Source organism: Lutra lutra, chromosome 3 (assembly GCF_902655055.1).
Source record: "Lutra lutra chromosome 3, mLutLut1.2, whole genome shotgun sequence".
Taxonomy (NCBI): Eukaryota; Metazoa; Chordata; class Mammalia; order Carnivora; family Mustelidae; genus Lutra; species Lutra lutra.
In genome coordinates, this window is record NC_062280.1 from 139990221 (window position 1) to 140011898 (window position 21678).

Consider the following 21678-nt stretch of genomic DNA (forward strand, 5'->3'; position numbering starts at 1 on the left):
GTCGGCCTCTCTGCCTACTACTTGTGATCTCTGTCTGTCAAATAAATAAATAAATAAATAATCTTAAAAAAATAAAAATAAAAATAAAACCAGTACACATAGTTATTTGGTTGGTAAAAAGGCTCAAGAGTTCTCTTAAGAACTGAAAATACTACCTTTCTTTGAGTAATCACAATAAAACAATCTTTTCTTATAACCTAATATCTTTTTAAATTCTCCTAAAACTGGTATTATTATAATTTACACATCTTTGATGTTCTCTTAGAAAGATTTCATTTATGACTTAGAAATAGTGCTTTCTGGGCTTAGAAATAGAATTTTAATAATTTGTACTTTCCTAAAGGCTAATACCTCTACACATTTTGGTCATTTTGCATAATCATTTATAATTATATTGAGTCAAAATCATACTGTGAATCCATAGTATGGAATATAAGTTTAAAATATGAGTACATCTAAAAGATGAGCAAACACACATTTATGAACCCTTTGAGTATTTCTTAATGATTTTTGAAGAAGCATATGTGTTTTAAAAAATAAAATGAATTAAGTATATCTTTGTTTTTAAAGGTTCTTATACAGCAATGATAAAAAAAACTTGACAGAGCATTCACATTAAACTAATAGACTTTGTTATCAGGCCCTAAACTGTTCTTAATTCTGTGACTTCATAGCTACCATGGAGGCAGCCCAGAGGAGCTTAAGTAAACACTTTTAAATTACATAATGAAGTTCTGAGGGAGGAACAGCCCCAACCAAGATGTGCCATATAGTTTCACAGATGCTATTTTTCTGCATGCCAGAATGCTTATTACCCTATCTATAGAATGACTTCATAGTAATGATAACATGAAAGAAAATTAAAGTAGGCAAGTTTGTTTCTACGCACTGGGAATGAAAGCAGAGTTGAGGCAATTATTTCAAAGTAGTTACCTAGTGAATGTTTTTCTTAACCTTATAAAAACTAATAAGCATTTAGGAAACATTTTGGTAAGTGCTATAATGAAAATGGCACATTAAGCAATAAATTCAATATGATTGCAATAAATTCAATAAATAAATATGATATTGCTAGCTTATTGTAATAATGCTCTATTTACCACAACATTACGAATGATATACAATCTTGGGGCACCTGGGTGGCTCAGTGGGTTAAGCCTCTGCCTTCGGCTCAGGTCATGATCTCCGGGTCCTGGGATCGAGCCCCTCATCGGGCTCTCTGCTCAGCGGGGAGCCTGCTTCCCCCTCTCTCTGCCTGCGTCTCTGCCTACTTGTGATCTCTCTCTCTCTGTCAAATAAATAAATAAAAGAAATCTTAAAAAAAAAAAAAAGAATGATACACAATCTTACCTTTTTTTACTAAGTAAAATAATTTGGATCCTTCCTTATGCTATTTTTCTTCACCTTTGTATGTGTTCAAAATATAATTTATTTTAAAAGAAAGACTGCCAAAGTCAATAAAAAATACATTTCTTAACTAGCTGAGTAAGCATCATAGAGAAGACAAAGAATATTAAGTCCTTGAGGTAGTAAAGTTATTAATATGAGTATACGTGCAAAAATGCAATTTTATCAAATTAAATTACACAAGGAGTCTCCCCATCAGATTGACAAAGATTGAAAATAAGTGTTAATAGCTAGTGTTGCTAAGAATGTGTTCACATTTATAATCACATTTAATATTTAATACTGTATTACCTTTCTGGGGTCTTAAAAATGTCCAAATCTTTGATACAGTAGTTCCACTTCCAGGAACCAATCCTAAAGAAATAAATACGAAGTCAAGATTTTTTTTTTTTAATTTAAAGATTTCATGTATTTATCTGACAAACAGAGATCACAAGCAGGCAGAGGCAGGCAGAGATGAGAGGGGGGAAGCAGGCTCCCTGCTGAGCAGAGAGCCCGATATGAGGCTTGATCCCAGGATCCTGAGACCATGACCTAAGCCGAAGGCAAAGGCTTTAACCCAGAGCCACCCAGGTGCCCAAAGTCAAGATTTATATATATACTCACTACAGTATCTATACAGCGGAAACAACCTGAATATTCAACATAGAGCAGTGGTTAAATGGTACATCAATCAAATGGAATATTATGTGATATCTAAAAGTACTTAATGCCACAGAAAAATATTAATAGTAATTTAATGCACAGTTAAATTTTTTAGGTTATAAAACTATTTCTCCTCATTTATTTGAAAATGCACCTATTTATATGCATAGACAAAGGATGGGGAAAAATATATCAAAGTGTGTTATATGTGGTTATGATAATTTTTGCTTTTTCTTTTTTAAAATGAGCCAAAGTGGGTGCCTGGGTGACTCAGTCATGGGATCGTGCCCCACACTGAACCCTGCATCAGGCTCCCTGCTCTGCAGGGAGCCTGTTTCTCCCTCTCCCTTTGCCTTGCTGCTCCCCCCGCTTGTGCTAGCTATCTGTCAAATAAATAAATAAAACCTTTTTAAAAAATGAGCACAAATTATCTTAACAATCAGAAAAAAAAAACCACTAAAATTCAAAGATCTCTCCTAAATATGTAAGTCAAATGACATATATATACATTTTTACACTAGGATATTTCATAAAGTAACACATCATTTAAGTTATTCTTTGTAAGTACTTTTTTCATTTTATATACTTGTAATAATGCCTACCAGTGAATAATCTCTGCTTTCTAAAATTAAATTAGATTTTTATAACAGTATGTTTAAAATTTTTTATTTTAAATTGTAGTAAAAAACACGTAGCATAAAATTTACCATCTTAGCTATTTTTAAAAGTACAGTTCAGTAGTACTAAGTATATTTACATTGTTGTGTATAATAGTGTTTTTATAAAAATAACAAATGTTCATAAAAGTAATACATGTTCACTTACAAATATTTTAAACAATATAGAAAGTTATAGGAACGTTTTAAAATCTCAGATCCTAGATCTTACCATCAGTTTTAAATGAACATCATGGTAGGCATTTCTACACATTTATACAAATAAGATAATCTTATTTAAGATCAGAATGTGTATAGTACACTTAAGTTAAAAAGTATTAAATTTAAAATTATTTTAATTTGGTAGTGGTAAGATAACTGAAGGAATTGCTGAACTTTTAGGAAAATGTTTCTTCACCACAAGAGATCTTATTTTCTAAAATACCTGAAACTTAAATAGGAGTTTGGAGACTTTTTTTTTTAATCTATGTTTCAAACTTAGAAATGCTAACAGACTCTGCCATGAAAAAATGTATTTTTACATCATCATTTTTACAAAGTCAAGGTTTTAATGTTTATTTCTGATTTATAATTCTAATTTCTTTGAACACTTGGTCTTGATCTGTATCTTAATGCAGTGCTCACAACATGGCTTGATTCTCAATATCCTAGTTATTAATTTTGATTGATCAGTTATCTGCTCTTCACTAATTTTTTGTTTTTTGCTTTTTTCTACATGGATCCATGGATGCTGTGTTTGCCTTTTTCATCAGTTCTCAAATGACACTTACTTAAATGTAATAGTTTGGGGTCATGCTGGCTTTGCCTCAAAACTGTACAGACGTTTTTCCTTTGTTTTCTGGCTTTGAATATTGCTTAGAGGAAGTCTAAGGCCAGCATGATTTCCTCCCTCTTGATAAGTTATTTAGTTTTCTGCCTGGAGGTCTGAGAAGTTTTTCCTTCATTCTTTATGGTTAGTAGCTTAACCAGGATATGCCTCAGTTACTGAATATTATGTGTCCATTATTTTTCTGCAGGTTCAGTTCTTTCGTAATTTTGTGGAAATTCTCTTCTGTTACATCTTTATGTGCTTTTTCTGATTCATTTGTTGTATTATGTACTCAGGAAAATGAATCAGGTTTATTGTGTTATCTTTGTCTCACTTACATGATTTTCTTTGCAAGTACTTTGGTCTACTTTTCTCCTACATTCACTGCAATTTATGAAATTTATTTGTCACCTGGAATTTATTGAGGACCAGCACCAGTGGTAAATAAGATATTCTGCCTTGATGAAGCTTTTAGTTAACGATAGGGGAGGGAGAAATAAATAAACTTGTAACAATGTCAGGTAGTAATATGAAGAACCCCAGGTAAGAAAGTGGAAGGATGGGGGAAGGAATTGTGCATTTTAGATGGAACATGAGAGCAGGCCTCTCTCTGTGTAAAATGACACCTGAGAAGAGATCTGAAAGAAGCCAGGGAAAGACCTGGGCAATCCAGATGCAGAAAAGAGTAAATACAAAGGTCTTGTAGTGGGAAAGTGATGTGTTCAAGACAGAATCATTAGAGCCAAATGAGTAACCAAAAAGTGGTGAGAGATGAGACTAGAGAATGGATAGATCAGATCACAAAAAGGGTTGTGAGGCGATTGAATTTTGTTCTAAGTGTAATGAGAAGGGGGGAGATGATGTATGCTTCAGAGGAGTAATTCAGGTAATTCAGTAATTCAACTAAATACTTAGTTGCCCCTAAGTATTTCAATAGCAATAACCGGGTATAAAGAATGGTCAGATAGGTGCTGTAGAACTGAAAATGCAAAAAGGGAGCACTAAAATAAGATAGTAACTTCAAGAAGCAGCCACTACACCTAAAACTCGATAAACACAAGGAAGGCCTGGAGTTTTTAGAACCCAGAAGCTAGAAGGGGAGACTCAGCAGAGCTGGAACCCTGGCCTCAGAAGACAGGTTGCTGCCCATTTGCTGCTGATACCTCTGACAGGGTATGTTGGGTATGCTGGAGCTGGTTCTAGGAGAGGGAAATATTTGAAATTTGGAGCTGACTGCCACTGTGAGGGTGAAGGTCCATAACTGGGACAACCCTGACATGTGCAGAAAGATAACAAGGAGAGAGTTCTTTCCCCCTCTCTTCTTGACTTTCAGTCTTTCTCTGCTATACCTTATTAACAGAATGTGGCAAGGATTCAGCTGCCAGAATAGAAATGTAGTTTGCAGAGTCCCATCCTATCAGGACAAAAGGTTATGAGTGTGGAAGGGTTTATAATTAAGAGATAACAGCTTAGTAACTGGCACAGAAAGGAATTAAGGATGACTTCTAGATTTTTGTCTCGAGCAAAGGGATGAAGATAATGTCATTTATTGACCCAAGGGAAGACCTGGAGAGAAGTAAATTGATGGTGAGAAGAAAATTAAGAGATTGGTTTTGAATGTGTTAACTTTGAAGTCCTTGCTGGACATCTGAGTGCAGTTAGTTCCTAGGTTGGCAAATGGGCATAAGTTCAGAGTTCGACAGAGATATGAAGGATAGAATACAAATTTTAGAACATCTGCAACATTAAAAAAGGAAACAAACAAAAAAAAAAAACTTGATGAGATGACCCAAGGGAAAATAAATGTTGATAGAGAAGGAAAAAAGGAGTGAGGAATATGCCTGCGGTCCCAAACATTTGAGAAGAGGAAAATGATGTGACAAGAAGTTAATTGGTGATTTCAATAAGCCCAGTTTTGGTGGGACTGTGGAAACAGTAATCCTAATTGAAATGGACTGAAGGGATGATGTAAAGCGAAGAAGTGGAAACTGCAAGCACAGTCTCTAAAAAGTTTTATATAAAGGGGAGTAGAAAAATGGGCTCACTCAGTAAGTAGAGGGGGAAAGGTGGTGATGGTATATTTAGAATGGGAAACATTATAGTATGTTTACTAATTAGAATAATCCAGTAAAGAGAGAGAAAAATGAGGATGCAGGAAATGGAGGAAATAATCATAGGAACACAATCCTTGAGTTTACAAGATAACACGGAATGGGGACACAGCTAGGGGGTATGCCTTATTTAAGAGAAGAAATAGTTGATCATTCATAAAGGAAAACAGTATTAAGTACAGAAGAAGAGAGGTTGGTAAACAAGGTGTAAGAAAGATGAGTTTTTCTTGTGACTGCTTCTCTTTAACAGTAGCACAAGAGTTTGGGGGAAAGAGGGGGGAAATAGAGATTTAGTAGAAGAGATGAGGTGTAATCACTTAGAATAGAAGAATGAATTGACTAGGGGAATGTGCTGGGATTGTCAGTCTTCCCTTTTGCTGAGAATTTGATTTCCAGGCATATTTCATTTCTTGGTATTCAAATGTATTGGTTTTGAAATAATAGTATTATTTTGGTCTTCACTGGCTTAGGTTATAGACATTTTTTGTTTTTAAAGGAATTTTTATTGTTGTTTGCTTTTCCTATATTGTAAGTTTTTTGTTTTGTTTTGTTTTTTAAAGATTCTATTTATTTATTTGACAGAGACAGAGAGATCACAGTGTCAGAGAGAGAGGAGGAAGCAGGCTCCCCGCCGAGCAGAGAGCCTGATGTGGGGCTCGATCCCAGGACCCTGGGATTATGTCCTGAGCCGAAGGCAGAGGCTTTAACCCACTGAGCCACCCAGGCGCCCCTATTGTAAGATATTTGAAGAGGAAGACTTTGTGGTCTGCCTTTACTCCCCATCTTTATCTAGAAGTCTAGAATGTTTTTAAATAGATTGCACTTCATATTTTTTCAGTTCACCCTATATATAGGAATAGAACAATAAGATGTCACAGTAGTATTATATAGTATTATAAGAGCCACCATTTACCGAATGCCTGTGTGCAGTGCATGCTAGGAACTTTACATACATGACCTCTAACACCACAAGCCTACAAGGTAAGTACTATTGCTAGTTATTTCCACAAGAAACCTTTTTGCTAGTGACATCAGATCACAGAATCTTACCTGAAGCTCACAGCTGACCAAAATAAACAAGGTAAGAACAAATTTTTCTCTCTTTTATGTTTTTAATAAATTAGCACATAAGAGACCCTTCTTTTTGAAGTACAACATAATAGTTTGCAAAAGTGCACCACACAAACTAAGAGGAATTTTAGGGACAGATTTTTGACATTGTAATATATCATTAAACCCTTAGTGGAAGAGGTGCTACCTGACAGATTCAAGGAACTTGATAAATTAATTGAGGTGCCCTTACTCTAACCATCTTCATCATTCATGAACATATTGAGAAGCTACTATGTTAAAATCATTACTAAACTATATTAAACCATTATAATTTTATAATTTATAGGAGATATATCAGTATTTGTTTTGGATACTCCATAACCAGTAGTTCTTTTATTTACAGGCAACTGACTATTAAGGTTGACATATTTCCATGTAGTTTTTTAAGCTTAAGAGATTTAAACTACTTGAGTACACTGCCTTTTTTCATAACAATATACCAGAAATGTTTCCTCAAGTTATTTAAAAGTCCTCAAAAACATTTTCAATGGCTGCATAACATTATGTTTTTGAGTAGTATTTCCAGCTCATTTAAGCTGTTTTCCTTAGTTTCTTATAAGTAATGCTGCTATGAACTTTTTTATGCTTAAGTCTGTTTTAGCATTTCACGTTATTTCCTAAGTTAGGACAAATTCCTAGAAATGAGCTTAAAAGGCCAATATTTTCTAAGATTCTTCACCTGGTAAAAATTTTGCTATAAAAAAATCTTTTAATTTTCTACACCTTTTATACTGAAAATAAGTCTCAGGAGAAAAATTTACCTTTTAAAACTGAGACTAATATTTAAGTTTGGGTTCAGTGTTTCGGTTTTCATTTTAATATCTTACCTTTAAGGAAAAACCCACTCTTCAAAATATTTACTTGTCTTTTGTCAGGTTCAAAACTTACGCTTACTTTGAGGATGTAAGTTTAAATATATACTTATTTCAGCCTAAGGTGTCATCATCTCTCTTTTCCTATTTTCAGAAATGCTCACCTAACAGTGTTGTCTCCCGACTCATCATCAGTTTAATCTCACATGTACACCGCTAATTCATGGTACAGATGTACACATTCATCTGTGGATGGAAATCTAAATAAAATTGCAGGCCAAGGTTATTTCCAAACTGCAGATTTGGCACAAGAGTTTTAAGAATGCCTAAACTATCCCCCTCTCTCTCTGCCTGCCTCTCTGCCTACTTGTGATTTCTCTCTGTCAAATAAATAAATAAAATCTTAAAAAAAAAAAAAAGAATGCCTAAACTAACACTATAAAACAGTTCTGTTTTAACAGTTAACTTTAAACAGTTAACAGTTTACACAGTTCTAGGCTGAAATACAGAGCATATGAACAAAGCAGTTTCATCTAATTCTAAAATTAATTTAGACTGGTGATGGAACTGCAAAGCTTGAGAAACTATCCAGAAGAAATCTAGTCTAAGTTAATACAGGATTACTGCTTCTTAGTAGCTATGATTCATTCACTCACCAAATACTTAGTGATTTGTGTGTCAAACACTTGCTGGGCACTGCAGTCAACAGAAAAAAGATATAGGCCCGTCCTTCTGGAAGATATATTCTAGTGGAAGAGGCAGACAAAAGCAGATGAAAAAATGAATAGTCCTAAACTGTAATCTAGGCACTTACACTACAAGTATTACATGAGACAAAGAAATGATTTGGGTTCTACACCAAGAGTTTTTCAAGTTGTATTAAGCGTAGGCCTTCAGCTCAGGTCACGATCCTAGGGTCCTGGGATCAAGCCCTGCACCTGGCTCTCTGCTCAGCAGGAAGCCTGCTTCTCCCTCTACCACTCCCCCTGCTTGTGTTCCCTCTCTTGCTGTGTCTCTCTCTCTGTCAGATAAATTAATAAAAATCTTAAAAAAAAAAAAAAAGATTTAGAATCCTAAATTTCTAATTTCCTAATTAGAATCCTAATTTCCTATATTAGGAAATACAGATATCTCTCTACATAGATACCTCTACAATCTTTTATGAATGATCATTATCATCCCCTTCTGCTCTGTACTCCCCCTCCAAAAGAAAGGATAGACGGGCACCTGGGTGGCTCAGTGGATTAAGCCTCTGCCTTCAGCTCAGGTCATGATCTCAGGGTCCTGGGATGGAGCCCCACATCGGGCTCTCTGCTCAGCAGGGAGCCTGCTTCCTCCTCTCTCTGCCTGCCTCTCTGCCTACTTGTGATCTCTGTCTGTCAAATAAATAAAATCTTTAAAAAAAATAAAAAAGAAAGGATAGACTAGGATATCTAGACTTTGGCCTTCCCTTCATTACTCTCTCTACTGTGTCTGACCCAATCTCTGATGTAGCATGTTATAGTAGAAAGTAAAACATTCCAAATATGGGGAGTTAAGAAAACCTCAGTTACAGCAACTGGCAGTGCTAAAGGGATTGAAACCTTAGGTGAGACATTTCATTCTCCAGAGTATCAGTTTTCTTCGCAAGATGATGGATTTTGTCTAAATGAACTCTAAAAATCACTTTAGGTTTTGAAATTCACTGTCTGCATCTTTCTGTTAAACATCTCTTTCATTATACTCCTATTTATATGGAGGATGAAAAGGAATAAGATTGAATCCTGTTTAATAGGGATAAAGGATTTATAGTTTTTAATGACCATTTTTTCATGTTATTGAATATTTTTACAACATGCTTTTCACATCCATATATTGGAATGCACAGCATTCCAATATATGGATATACCAAAATGTACTTATCCATGCCCTTATTTTAAAGATTTTTTTTCCCCCAATTTCTGCAGTATTGTAAAGGATATCTTAGAATCTATACTTATCTACTCAAAATACTACTATAGGCTTTCTCTTTTGTTTTATTCCTTTTGTTTGGAAAAGAAAATCACTGTGATTCTTTCTTAGCTACTCCAGCCTCTACATGGCTTTTTATTAATATAAGAACTCCACTTTGGACAATGTTACAAGAGCCTGTCCTTTCTCCTTTCTAAAACAGCATCATCCCAGAGTAAGGTCCATATTTCCGCAGCTTCCTGCAGTAAAAGAATGTGAGATAAAGCCAAGTCCATGCCTGCATCAAGTCTGGATAATGTATAGTTTAGCTTTAACCAAAGTTGAAATCCATGAGATTAAAACCCCAACTGCAGACAAATTAGCAAAGATTCACTTCTGTTAGCTATACCAAAAATGTGATTTAGTGTGCTAATTATGACAAAGGTAACTACGACGTCAGTGATTTTGCCATAATCCTGAACTTGCTATATTAGCTATTGGTACATTGAAACATTGGAGCATAAATATATACGATTAGGAGAAATAAAATTTAAGGTTTTAACTACTAAATTCAGTGAATAACTATATACTCTACTATTTAATTTTTTACTTTTTTTCAATATATGATATGATAAATTATTTTAATAGATACCATATTCTGCATTAGCATTGGTACTTTTCCACCCATGAGCACAGAAATCAAAGAGGTGACACCCACTTTAAAATTACCCTAAAAAATATGAGTTAGATACCTTTTCTAATTTCCTAATTAGAATCCTAATTTCCTATATTAGGAAATTATTTAGGAAAAGAATGGAACCTCTCTTGTGCCTCTTTCATTATGAATTGGTGCAAGTTAAATACCTTTTTAAAAAACTTCCAGGAGGGGCACCTGGGTGGTTCAGTGGGTTAAGCCTCTGCCTTCAGCTCAGGTCATGATCTCAGGGTCCTGGGATTGAGCCCTGCATCAGGCTCTCTGCTCAGTGGGGAGCCTGCTTCCCCCCCACCCCTGCCTTCCTCTCTGCCTACTTGTGATTTCTCTTTCTGTGTCAAGTAAATAAGTAAAATCTTAAAAAATTTTAAAAACTTCCAAGATACTATTAAAGACCTCTATAGAATCAATTTGGAATCCAAAGGAACACTCACATTAACAATTATTTCTACCAATAGCTCCATAGCTATTGACATATCAATTATGTCAACTGATATTATATCAATGACATTATAGCAGAATTTTAGTGATGGGATCTTTGAGGTCACATAATCCAACTCTCATCTTATAGATGAGGAAAGCAAAATTTTGTGTGATTTTATTTATTTATTTATTTATTTTGAGTAATTTTTATCACTCAGAGCAGTAAGCTTGGAGTGGGTGAAGGCAGATGAGGGATCCTAACACTCTCTTTCTGCCTAACGCATACCAGACGGTATTAGGTTATAAGTATAGTAGGTAGCTAACAGATGAACAAATCTAAAAAGAAATTCTGATTTGTATCCTAAATACACATTTTCCCCTTAAGATTCTTGTTGGATGATGCATTCCACCTCAGTTTATTAGCACAGATACAAAATTATACAAACTGATGCTTGTGTGCAATAAAAACCAGGAGGGTAGCTGGAGTTAGTTTGGCAGAACTACATTGTTGCATAACTCCTGGGATAAAGATTTATGTATATCCATATGTATACATACCTGTAGCTTCTTAATCCTGCTTCAGGAAATGCCATTTATATACATTACAATGTAAATAATGCCCAATTGTGTTGTGCATCATAGGGACACTGCAAATACAAGTTTTGTATATTAAATTAATTAGGGTAAGCTAATTGCCATACAGATCAATCCCAGAATGTATAATAGCTCAAATTATATTTGCTATAACAAGTTTCTAGCTAAAATAAACAAGAAGTTCAGTACTTAGTTTCCAAGGTGTTCTATTACCTAGGCTTTCAGTACCAGACTTCCAAGGTCTCCTGTGGGGTCTTGTCTATTCCAGTCCATTAGAAGAGGAGTTTTTTAGGAGAATCAAAAGCAGTGCATATAACTGCCATTCTTTTTTTTTTTTTTTTTAAAGATTTTATTTATTTATTTGACAGAGAGAGAGATCACAAGCAGGCAGGGAGGCAGGCAGAGAGAGGAGGAAGCAGGCTCTCCGTAGAGCAGAGAGCCCGATGCGGGGTTTGATCCCAGGATGCTGGGATCATGACCTGAGCTGAAGGCAGAGGCTTTAACCCACTGAACCACCCAGGCGCCCCGCCCCTATAACTGCCATTCTTATTCCACTGGCTCTAACTTGGTCACATGCTCACACCTGCCTGCAAGGGAGGTTGGGAATAAGTTTATCTATGTGGCCAAAAAGAAAGGAGAACATGGATTTGGATGTCTGACTAAGAGTTATTGCTCACTTGGCTGCTCTCTCTTTCTCTACACACACACACCCCCACACAAAATCTGGAGTGGACACCAAAAAATAAACTCACATTATTATGCTTCAGATAGAACAAATAAAGAGGCTTTTATTTAAGAATTGCATTCACCTCCACCTTTTCCCTCCTTCAGGTAGGGACTGTTAATTAATGCATAACAATAACCAACTGGTAATTGACATCTGAAAAGGAGGGAAAACAAATTTTTTCAAGTATTACCCTTACATACATTATATATGTGTATGCGTGTGTGTGTGTGTGTTTCAGGGACACAAGACTACCAAGTTCCCCTTTCTAACTACACTATTAGTAAATGATGTTTGAAAAATATTCAACAAAGATAGCAATTCCACCAATGAAGGCAGTAGTAAGTTTAGTGCCCCCCCCTTGGATAAGTTATCATTGTAATCCTCACACTGTTCTCAGTCACTCAATTTTTAATAGAAGCACTGCATGGCTGCACTTCTGAAATCATAAACAGGAAGTGTGATATATAAATGTCAGTAAAACTAAAACTCAATTCTGTGGCTTGATATTTTCATGTTAATGTCGATTTTGTATGTACTTAGAATGATTACATGAAGGCAAATAGTAATATTACTTGATAAGTTTTCTTTGGCAACCTAACACTCTGGGGCTTGGGGGAAATATAGAGAGTAACCCATGTGTTGTAGACTTTCACAGAGAAAGAAATGGGAGTGACTCAGAAACTATTAGTTTGGCATCCTCAGAAACTGCTTTGTTATATAGGTTGCCCAACTTTATTGCCAGAAGACAGTGTAGACGGAGAAAGAAGCAGAGAGTGCATGACTCTTAATCTACTCAAAAATTCATTATAGAAAATAGTCTTAGACTTTGTGTATTCTTATTCTGACACCTCAGTAGTTCCTTCAATGTGTTCTACTACATTAATTCCTTCATGAGACAACTAAGGAGTAGATTAAGTACTGCAAAACTCAGGATATCTCTGTTTCCTCTCTAAAGAAATTAGGGGGTCTTTTTAGGATTGGTGATATTCTCTACATAATACTATTTCAATTTCTTTGCCGCACGGACATCTCTGTGGAAATGACAAGAAGAGAGGCAGTGCTCGCTTCAGCAGCACATGTACTAAAGCTGGAACAATACAGAGAACATTAGCATGACCCCTGTGCAAGGATGACAGGCAAATTCATGAAGCGTTCCATAACAAAAAAAATTAAAAAGCAGTAGAGATTCAAACTGACCAGTCCAGAATTTTATATTACATTAAATATTTCTAGAGAAATGTACCAGAATATGGATACTTCTATAACTTTGAAATGTTTTTTCTTTAGGAAATGGTTCCTTAATTTCTCCTTAAATTGAGCACTGAAGGAATTTTACTGAAAGTCACATAATACAGGAGTGAAATACCAAAAACTAGAACCTATCCAGTATCTAAACTCCCTTTCAAAGCAGATCACAGTGATCCAAGAATGTCTTAAAAGGAGGTAGCCTGCCCATCTATTCAGTATCTAGCTTTCCACAGCACCTGAGGCACTGTTGAGCAGCATATATAACATACAAAATTTGAGTTATTTTTTAAATTATTTTAAGATTTATTTATTTTAGAGAAAGAGGCTGCATTTGAGTGCAAGCAGTAGGGTGGGGGAGGCAAAGGGAGAGGGAGAGAATCTCAAGCAGACACCCTGCTGAGCACAGAGCATGATATTGAGTTCAATCTCAGGACCCAGAAATCATGACCTGAGCCAAAATCAAGAGTTGAATGCTCAACTGACTGAACCACCCGTGTGCCCCAAGAATTTGAGGTATTTTTTGAAAATACAGCATATGTAAAAAGGAGTTGGGAGTGTTTAAAAAGTAACATAATAAGAGTATCTTAATCAAATACAAACTATAAGTAATTACTAAGGGGAAGTGGAAAATGAAGTGATTTAAAACTAGATTGATAATGGATAGAAGTTTACTGGAATAGGCATATTTTCTGACGATTTTTTAAAGTAGTGATGGATTTGCCACAGAGAAAAGAACCATTCATTCGCCAAAGATTTATTGAGTGTTTACTATGTGCCATGTGCTAGACGCTGTTCAAGGCACTAGAGATAAGTCAATACACAAAAACTATTGCAGAGCAGGAATAGATATTTCATTGCCCAGGAGGCTTTGATAATTTGATAGGAACAGAAAACACAAATATGACAGTAGAGAGAAATGAAAGAGAAAGGAAAAGAACTGGTAACGGGCTTGTAGTAGAAGACCTTCTAAATGGGAGTAAGATGTTTGGTCTGAATTGAACTCCTTTGGTCACTGCAGTCAGAATAGACTGCCTTTTTTCCCACCGACTGTCAGTCAGCTCACCTAGCCTTTTAGATAACTTTGTAATAACGAGGATAACACAAAATATATGCTGCACATATAAAGATTCCCAACTGAAGTATGTGGAAGGCAAAAAGGGAAAGAATGGGTGGCAAAAGTTGAATTTTATGTCTCCTTTTATCTTTCCAATGGCTATTATATATTATTAGTCCCTTTCTAGCAAGTCTTGTGATTCAATCCCTGAAGTTCTGCTCTTCTTCTTTCCTTCAAGGTAGAATCACTGAAAGGAAAGGAGATTCTATTTCAATTCCCTTTTTCTAGTAAATCAGGAGTTCCTTCTTCACCTAGCAATACTTCTCTATAGAGTGTGTGAAGAGAAGTATTTTGTGTTTTGTGTAGGATGGTGGGAAAAGGATAAGACAAGATGAGGGCTAGGGAGAATACTAAGAGGCTGTAATGCAATGCAATATAACAGCCTAGAATACAAACTTGACAATTAAGAGCGTGGGTTAAGTGGGCAGTTTTAAAAATGAAAAGAGACATATCTGAAGCACACAATAAAGAACAACTATAACAAGTTTAACCCCTGTTTACCTATGGGAGGATAAGAAAATAAGGAAATGAATGTAAGATTTTAAGTTTGAAGGTCTGAAAATTTGTGTTGTCAAAAAGAATAGCCAAGAAATTTGAAAGAAATAGCTTGAAGGAAAAAAATGAACTTAATGTCAGATCTAAATGAGATGTCACCAGAATATAGAGGACTTAGACTTTCTTGATAAGCTACTGGACCTATTGATGTACATGTGTAAGTTGGCACCATATAGAAACTGATTGAAACTCTATGGATTAATGAGAAGATACAATGAAGAAGATCAAATGGCTATGTATGAACTTTGTAAGGGAATGAATGGCAGGGGTGGGGAGGCAGAGGGAGAGGGAGAGAGAGAATTTAAAGCAGACTCCCAGCTGAGTGGGGAGCCTGATGCCGGGCTCCATCTCAGGACTCCAAGATCATGACCTAAGACAAAATCAAGAGTCAACACTTAACCAATTGATCCACCCAAGCACCCCTGGAAGTTTTGATTTTTAACTGAATGTCCTCCTAGCCAATTCATATGAATTATGTGCCTTAAGATACAACAAGCAAAACAAATATCTGCAACTTTTCTTTGACTGTATACTTTCCTATGAAGGCTATGGCTTAAAAAATATAGAATTTTTTCTATAATTTAATTTATAAAATTAATATTATTATAAATTATACAATTTTATTATAATTATTATATTTTATTATATATTAATATATATTATATAATTATATTACATTATAATTATTATCATAAATTATATGATTATATTATAAATTATAAAAATAATAAAATTTACATCAGCATAAGTCATTCAAGCTAGTTAGCTGTTAAATATGGAGTTTGTTTTATATAAAACTGTCAGAGTGAACATGAATTTCCACTCCCAAAGCAAATCTCAGTTATGGAACCACATAAATAGAAATTTACCTTTAAAGAAGATTCAATTATGAAATGCACTAGGCTACATATTTCTTTGACCAGGAAAGGATCAAGCTTGATACTCCCTGAACTAACAGTTTTTAGAATCTATTTGATATTTTCTGTACACAGATCACACGAAAATAATTTCAGCATTTCATGATTATCTAAACTGGCTTTAGATTTCTCTATTTATGTAGAAGTACCTTCATAGTAGCTAGCAGTGGAACATTTAGTAGAGTACTTTCTATATTTTACACTATGTTAAGTGCTCCAATATTTACTATCTCATTTAATTAATATTCACAACTCGATTAAATATTACTGACCCATTTCACAGATAGGCAAAACTGAACCCCAAGTTATGTCTGCAACGTAACATAGCTGGTAAGTGGGCAGAGCTAGGATTTGAGTTCAGATGTGTCTTGATTCCAATGTCACTTTTCTTAATACCCTTTGCCCCCAAAATTCACCTAAAACATTTTTATTATAAAAGTTTTATGTCTGTTGAATTCATTCAGTATAATGGAATACTTTTTTTTCCTTTTTTTTTTTTTTTTTTTTTGGCAATTTGGAAATATTCCTGTGTTCTTGTTTACTCTCATGACTTTAACCAAGAAAATCTTCTTGGGTGCCACTTTGACCACATACCAAACCATATCTCCCAGATTAGTAACCATAATCTAACATACACACACACACACACACACACACACACACACACTCATAGGAAAGGAAGATTCCATGGAAAAGTTAAAAAAAAAAATCCTCCTGTTCAATTTTAGGGATATAGGAACACATCTATTTAATTCTACTTATAGAAGTACATAGATAAATTACTGGCTTTAATATTAGCCTGAAAAAATCCTCCAAAGTCACAGATTCAGTTTCTTAGTTTCAACAGACACAGCTATACTATGAATACTGAAAAGAGAATTGTCAAGACAAAGCAACAAATAATTTTTGAGTTCTTACTTGCTTATCAATGTAAAACATATTCTAATCTATAGTCAACAAACGTGCCAGACAGCTCTATTAAGTGGTAAAAGGCATATGGAAGAAGTGGACCACATAGTCTGAGATCTTAGTTATCTGTAGTATTATACCATCAGTCCTGCTATTGAACCACTGAATGGAAGCAATCTAGTATAGAAGAGTGTATATTTTGAAGTAGAACAAATCTGAGTTTAAATCTTGACATTACTTATAAATTCTGTGATCCAGAAAAAGTTACTGCCTTTGTGGGTCATAATTCTTTCATTTTGTAACCTGGAACTAAAACTCTGTAGCCAAATGGATGGCATAAAGATCTATCAAAAGAAGAGACTTCCCAGGTTCAAATCTCAACTCTGTTGTGCAGAAATTGTGACTTAATACCTCCTTTTTCCTCATCTGTAAAATGAGGGTAATAAAAGTCCCCATACCTCAAAGAGTTGCAAGGATTTAACACCTTAAAATATTTAAAGTACATGTAACAGAGCTTGGCACATAGGAAAGGATATATTTACATAAACTGTAATTCTTAAAGTACCTACCTAGTTCTTGCCCCTTGGTATATTTCTAATAAATGTTAATTCCTTTTTATATTTCAACTGAAATTATTTTCCTTTCTTTTCTAAGATTTTATTTTTCAGTAATCTCTATACCCAATGTGGGGCTCAAACTTACAACCCCAAAATCAAGAGTCATATGCTCTACTGATTGAGCCAGCCAGGCACCCCTCCTTTATTTTCTAGATACATTTTTCAGTGTATTAAGCTAAAATAACTGATATTCAACAAACTGCATATATATAAGGTGTATAATTGATAACTTTAAACATGTATAGAATTGACTGAGTATACAATTGATAAATGTTAACATGTATATACCTGTCAAACCATCACCAGAATAAGAAGTGAATATATCTATCAACCCTAAGAATTTCCCCTGCCATTTTATAATCCTCCCCCGGCACTTCTCTCTCCAGACAACCAATGGTTTGTCAGCCCTTTGTCCCAATAGATCTGTTTGCATTTTCTAGAATTTTATATTTTCTTTCTTCACTCACAATATTGTTTTGAAATTAATCATGCTGGTGCACAGAATAATAGTTCATTACCTTTTTATTGCTGAGTAGTATTCCATTATATGAATATATCACAATTTATCCATTTATCTGTTGGTGACGTTTGAGTTGTTTCAAATTGGAGACTGTTAAATATAAAGCTACTATGAATATTCCTGTACAGATCTCTGTAGAAACATGCTGTCTTTTCTTGTGGAATTACCTACAATGAAATGGATCATATATTGGTGTAAGTTTAACTTTTCAAGAAACTGCAAAACTGTTTCCAAACTGATTGTATTATTATTTTAGATTCCTATTAGGAGTGTATATAAAGTTCTAATTTCTCCAAATCCTTAACAACACTTTTCATTTTAGATGTTCTAATAGATGTGTATACTTTTTTTTTTTTTTTTTTGGTATATGGATATCCACTTGTTCCATCATGGTTTTACAGTATGTTTCCCTAAAGACTAATGAGGTTAATAAAGTTGGACAGCTTTTCATATGCTTATTGGCTTATATGGGTTATCTTCCTATTGAAATTACTATTCAAGTCTTTTGCCTATTTTTTGAGACTTTTGTTTTCTCATTGTTGAGTTTTGAGAGTTTGTTACATTCTTTTATTTTTTAATCTTTATTTATTTTTTACATGATCTCTATACCCAATGTGAGGCTTGAACTCATGACCCCCAAGATCAAGTGTCACATGCTCTAGCAACTCAGACAACCAGGCACCGTGAGAGTATGTTACATTCTTGATAGAAATCCTTTATTACATGTTTCTGTCAGGCTGGAGCTTGTCTTCTTTAGCAGTGTATTTTAAAAAACAGAAGTTTGTAAAATTTTGATTAAGTCCAATTTCTCAATTTGTTCATTTATGGATTGTACTTTTGATGTCACATCTAAGAAATCTTTGTCTTAATTCAGAGTCACAAAAATTTTCTTACATTTTCTCTAGAAGTTTAATAGTAATGTCAGGTTTTACATTTAGGTCTGTGATCAATTTTGAGTACATTTTTGTACATTGATTTATGAATCAAATTCCTATTTTTATAGGTGGATATCTAGTTCTTCCAAGTACAATGTATTTAAAAAAAACAAAATTATTCTTTCTTCACTGAATTATCTTTGCACTTTGTCAAAAATCTGTTATCATTATATATGTGGGTCTATGTCCAGACTCTATATTCTGTTCCATCAATCTATTTGTCTGTTCTTTTTTATATATACATTTTTTAAGATTTTGTTTATTTATTTGAGAGAGAGTGAGAGAAAGAGCACAAGAGCAGGGTGAGGGGCAGGAGAAGCAGACTCCCCACTGAGCAAGAAGCCCGACGTGTGGCTCAATCCCAGACTCCGGGATCATGATCATGACCTGAGCAGAAGGCAGACGCTTAACAGACTGAGCCACCCAAGTGCCCCTATTTGTCTATTCTTAATTAATACCACTCTGTTTTGATTACCGTAGATATTTAATAAGTCTTGAAATCAGATAATATCAGCCCTCCAACTTTGTTCTTCTTGTCAAAGTTAATTATTCTGGCTATTACAGGTCTTCACATTTCTATATGAATTTTAGAATCAGCTTATCTTTCTTTTTCTTTTTCTTTTTTTTTTTAACTTACTGGGATTTTGGTTTGTGTTGAACCTATAAATCAATTTAAGGAGAGCTGGCATGTTAATAATATGAATGCATTGAGCCAGGTAAATCTCTCAGTTATTTAAGTTGTCTTTACTTCCTCTCAACACTATGCTGTTTTTAGTGTACAGATCTTTCATGCCTTTTATCAGATTTATTCCTAAATATTTCATATTTTTATGCTATTGTAAGTGCTGCATTTTTGGTTGTTTGTTGCTAGAACATAGAAATATAGATGATTATTGTATATTGATCTTGTATCCTGCAGTTTTGCTAAATTCACCTGTTAGTTCTAGTAGCTTTTTGTAGATTCCCCCAAGTGGAACAGATGGATAATTATGTCAGTTTTATTTCTTCCTTTCCAATCTGAATGTATTTTTTTTTCTTTTCTTGCCTGACTACACTGGCAGAACCTCCAATGTTGAATAAAAGCAGTAAGAGCATGGGCACCTGGGTGACTCAGTTTTTCTGTCCAAGTCTTGATTTCAACTCAGGTTATGATCTCAGAGTTACGGGATCCAGCCTAGTGTTGAGCTCTGTGCTCAGCATGAAGTCTGCTTGGGATCCTCCCTCTCCCTGTGCCCCTCATCCCACTCACACTCTAGATGAATGGATGGATGGATGGATGGATGGATGGATGGATGGATGGATGAAAGAAATCTTAAAAAACAAAGTGGTAAGAGCAGACATCATTGTGTTGTTCCTGATCTTTGGGGGCAAGCATGAAGTCTTTTACCAGTAGGTATGAGATTATCTGTAGGTTTTCTGTAGATGTACTTTATCTGGTTGAAGTACCCTTCTATTCCTAGTTTGCTGAGTTTTTAAATAGAGAATGAATATCGGGTTTTGTCAGATGCTTTTTCTGCATCTATTGAGATGATCAGTTTTTCTTTTTTAGATTAATTTGGTGAGTTACAATGATTAATTTTTGAATGTTAAACCAGTCCTGTATTCTTGGGATAAATAGCACCCAATAAATAATATTATCTTTTATGTATAGTTGGATTTGATCTGATAAAATTTCATCTAGAATTTTTTACATCTGTGTTCATAAGGGAAAGTGGCCTGAGTTTTCTTTTCTTGGGTATCAGGGCAGTGCTGGCATCAAAGAACAAACTTGAAAGTATTCCTCTCTTCGCTTTTCTGGAAGAGTTTGTGCAATTGGTATTTTTTTCTCTAAATGTTGGAAGGATTCACCAGTTAAATCCTGTGGACCAGAACTTTTCTTTATGGGGATGTTTTAAACTAAAAATTCAATTTTTTTGCTGGGGCACCTGGATGGCTCCGTTGATTAAGCGTCTGCCTTCGGCTCAAGTCATATCTCAGGGTCCTAGGATCAAGCCCTGCATCAGGGTCCTTGCTCAGCAGGGAGCCTGCTTCTCCCTCTCCTACTCCCCCTGCTTGCTCTCACTCTCTTTCTCTCTCTGTCTTACAAATGGATAAATAAAATCTTAAAAATAAAAAATAAATAGAAATTCAGTTTTTTGGAAATGGATATGTGACCATTCAGTTTATCTATTTCTTCTTGAGTTAGCTTTGGTAATTTCTGTCTTCCAAGGAACTTGGTCATTTCATCTGAGTTGTTAAAATTTTTGCCTAAAGTTGTTCATAATATTCCCTTATTATCCTTGAAGTATCTGTAGAATTTGTAATGATGTCACCTCTCTCATTCCTGATATTGGTATTCCTGATAAGTATCTTCTCTCTCTCTCTCTCTATTTTTTTCCTAACCAGTCTGGCTAAAGGTTTATCAATTTTGCTCATCCCAAACAACCAGGTTTTGATAACATATTCTCAATTGATCTTTGCTTTCTATTTCATTGATTTCCACTTTGACCTTTATTTCATTTCTTTTGGTTGTGTTTAATTTGCTTTTCTGTTCTAATTTCTTAATGTGGAAGTTGAGGTCATTGCTTTGAGACTTTTTGTATTTTTTAACATAGGCATTTTGTTTATGTGAATTCTGATATATTGTATTTTTATTTTCCCTCAGATCAAAATACTTTGTAATTTCACTTTGGATTTCTTCTTTAATCAGTGGGTTATGTAGAAGCATGTGATTTTGTTTCCAGATATTCAGGGATTTTCCAGTTAGGTTTCTGTTATTGATTTCTAATTTAATTCCACTGTGGTCAGAAGACATACTTCTCATGACTTAAATCCTCCAAAATGTATTGAGACATATTTTATAGTCTAAAACAGAGACTGGCAAACTTCTTTAAAGGGTTAGACAGTAAATATTTTAAGCTTTGTG

General features: G+C 34.6%; 1 long non-coding RNA gene and 1 other non-coding gene across 4 annotated transcripts in view; one reads left to right on the top strand and one right to left on the bottom strand.

Annotated features, from left to right (window-relative positions):
* Positions 1-1628: 1628 nt before the first annotated feature.
* LOC125096403 (uncharacterized) overlaps positions 1629-21678 on the bottom strand; it is a 37669-nt gene continuing 17619 nt past the window's right edge. The window contains exons 4-7 of one of the 3 annotated variants that reach the window (XR_007126168.1): positions 17837-18005; positions 11196-11284; positions 8230-8319; positions 1629-1761 (exon numbers count right to left, since the gene is read on the bottom strand). This is a non-coding gene — a long non-coding RNA (uncharacterized LOC125096403). Of the gene's footprint in view, positions 1762-8229; positions 8320-11195; positions 11285-15189; positions 15246-17836; positions 18006-21678 lie in introns of those variants that run through there. The other 2 variants (XR_007126169.1, XR_007126170.1) reach the window with 2 other exon arrangements.
* Positions 13016-13122, top strand: LOC125096587 (U6 spliceosomal RNA). The gene has a single exon (XR_007126266.1). It is a non-coding gene; the product is annotated as a U6 spliceosomal RNA (small nuclear RNA).